Here is a 3,329-nt window from a genome sequence, read left to right on the forward strand (position 1 = left end):
GAGGTAACTATTTGGGCTATGTTTACTTACCTAATTTCTGAAAGCCACTAGCTTAGTGGTAAAGCACTTGCCTAACATGTACAAAAACAGTAAATTGTACTGGCTATTACTGTGATCAAATAAGTATGAGGAATGTATTGAATGTAGAAATAATAGATTGGTAGTTGTATATAAAATATTCACATATTTCCTTTTATTATAGGGAAGATTTTGTATTTTGATTTTGTTCATGTATGTAATTGAATTTGATAGCCAAATTCGGGATGCACAGAGACCTAGCACTGATTATTAGACGAAAAGAAATGACACAATATTTTGTTTTAATCCTTAAAAGTCTGAGTAGTCATGCACGATCCTGTAAAGTGTCTGGGAAAAGATTCTCTCTCTCTCTCTCTCTCTCTCTCTCTCTCTCTCTCTCTCTCTCTCACACTGTGTGTGTGTGTGTGTGTGTGTGTGCATGTGCTGTGCATGTGTGTATGGTGTGTTGAATGTAGAAGAAGGAATGCAAATTTCAAGAAATTTGGCTAACAAGGTGTCACTCCTAGACAAAGAACTACAGGAAACTAAGAATGTTCAGAGCAGGAAATATATTTATCCCTAAGGAAGAGCTCACCAATTAGTTATTCAATACAAAATTATTCAGTAAATTTGACAAACACTGCTCTTAAGATGAGACTTCATATTTGGAGGATACTTTAATGTTTCTTCGGAGAGAGGAGAAACATCACAGTAGATAACACTGTGGAGAGCAAGAACTTGCTGATCCCTCACCCTGCTGCTCTTGCTGCTTCAGATGTCTTCTCACGTTCATGGAGGTATATAGGACTACTTACAGAACTAGAGTAACTTAAAGGCATACCAGATTTGTTTTACTTTGTAGAGATATGCACAATACAGGCTGTACTTACAATGTAAAACAAAAGAAACTCCAGTGTACATTTTTGTTATTTCTATTAAGGATATGAATACTCATGGGTTAAATGTATTTTAGTTTGAGAATTTTATTCATTCATCCCCTTATCTCCTATTCTGTGACCTCTTCTTCTATAAAAAAAAATTTCATTTAAATAAGGTGGTTTTTTGTATAAGACCCATTAGGTTAAATGATTTTTTAACACTGGCATAGGTAGGAAGTTATTTACTAAAGGATTGGGTAATTTGTCAGTAACCAGATCTACTTAGAAGCAATTACATTACTATAGAAAATCTATGTCCCTCTCCCAACAGCCATTAATTGTGAATAATCTCTCATGGGCTCTTCTTCCATTAATGATGAAAACTTGACAGGCTGAATCTTGTGTGATTATATAAATACAACTGGAGTGACTTCTCAGTGAAATGGCTATGTTATACCAAGAAGACCTCTGCATCAATTTTCACCAACTCAGTGATTTGTGTCATTTTAAAAATCAAAGATAAGTGGTACCTGTTAGAGTATCACAGTCAGATGGGTAGAGAGTAAAATAAGGCCCTAAGAAATGATCTCCAATTATTTAATATTCTTACTTCTGTATTATGTCTTGTAACTAGGATTGGAATTTTAGGAAAGAAGAACTGTTACATAAACTTAGAAAATCAATTTTTCTGGCAGGGGTGGGGGAGCTAAGGATATAGCTGAGATTGTAAATTTCTTGGAGAGGATGCTTTAAGTCTTTGTTTCAACTGGTAACACTGCATATATAAGGCATGGTGCAAGGCACATATAATTCTAGCTGCTCTCAGAAAATAAAGGCAAAAAGACAAGAAGTTCAAGGCGAAATTTTGCTACATAGTACATTTGAGACTAGTATGGGAGTAAATGATCTTATCACAACAAACAAATAAAACTAAAAAGAGAAATAAGGTATGACGAAAGGAAAGCGAACACTTCAATTTGGTGGAAATGCTAGCAATATATATGCTTTTAAACTTTAAAGTAAAAAGATTTTCATATATTTAAACATTGAAGGATGTGCATTCAATACCACCCAAAATATCAATACTACAAATGAAATAACATTCCACTTTCAAAGAAGAGTTTTCAAAACGTAAGTTCAATAATGTTTTTAAATTGGAGATTTAAAGTAATTATGATTAAAAAATACATTTTACCTTTTTCCTTCTTTAATAATCCAAGCTATATTTTGCATGAATATGAGGATTATGTTGGCTTTCAAAAGAGAAAAGAGGTTGACAATAATTAAAGCAGACTCAACCTTCTTTGCAGATAGAGAGTAATTTATCTGCACTATCTCCAATTTAACAGAAAGTTCAAAAGACACATGGAAAAAGCTTCCTTACTCAGTAGGGAGAAAAAGCTTCGGTGGATTGAGGTTTATAGCATATTTTTCATCTTCTTAGCATATTTTTCTTTGTAGATTGCTTTCTTTTTATATGGTGGGTACTCTATTTTTATTATATTTGAAAAGGACAAATAAACTACTAGATTTCACTTAGCTTTTCTGCTTTGGAAAAGTCAAATGTTGAAGACATGTCATGTTACTACTTAGTGATATGAGAACAGAGGTGAGATAGGTTATCCAGAAAAGTAGTAAGGCACATTTCTTTGATTACTGTTTTGAAACTAAATTTTAGGGCTTGGTTTTTCTCATGTAAATTATCTCATCTTTTGAATTCTATTACTTTCTCTAGCTTCTTTATTTTTATTTTATTTTATTTTTTTTAGCCTACTGAAAGTCTTTATTCGAGCTGTCTTGAACCAGTATTTGGGGACCAAGTTGTAGCCCCAAGTGGCCACATCATGAATCCTCCCCTCTCACTGGATATTTTATTTATTTACATTTCACATGTTGTCCCCTTTCCTGGGGTTTCCTCTCTGCAAACCCATCTTCCCTTACCCTGTTTCTATGAGGGTGCTTCCCAACCCACCTACCCACTGTCACCTTACCAAACTAGTATTCCTCTACACTGGGGCGTTAAGCCTTCACAGGACCAAGGGCCGCCCCTCACGCCCTATTGATGCCAGTTAAGGTCTCTTCAGCTTCTTCAGTCCTTCCCTTAACTCCTCCCTCCTCCCTTGGAAGGATCTGGATTGGTCAGGATATGGCAGAGCTTCTCAGGAGACAGCTGTATCAGGCTCCTGTTCAGCAAGCACTTCTTGGCATCAACAATAGTGTCTAGCTTTTGTGTCTGCATGTAGGATGGATCACCACGGGCTCCCTCTGCATGTCCTTTCTTTCATTCTCTGCTCTACTCTTTGTCCCTGTATTTCCTTTAGACAGGAGAAATTCTGTGTTAACATTTTGGAGATGGGTGGATGGCCCCATCTCTCAACCGGAGGCCATGCCTAAACTCTAGATATGGTCTCATCAGGGCTCACCACTTTGTGG

The sequence above is a fragment of the Rattus norvegicus genome, chromosome 2, assembly GCF_036323735.1.
Source record: "Rattus norvegicus strain BN/NHsdMcwi chromosome 2, GRCr8, whole genome shotgun sequence".
In the NCBI taxonomy this organism is placed as follows: Eukaryota; Metazoa; Chordata; class Mammalia; order Rodentia; family Muridae; genus Rattus; species Rattus norvegicus.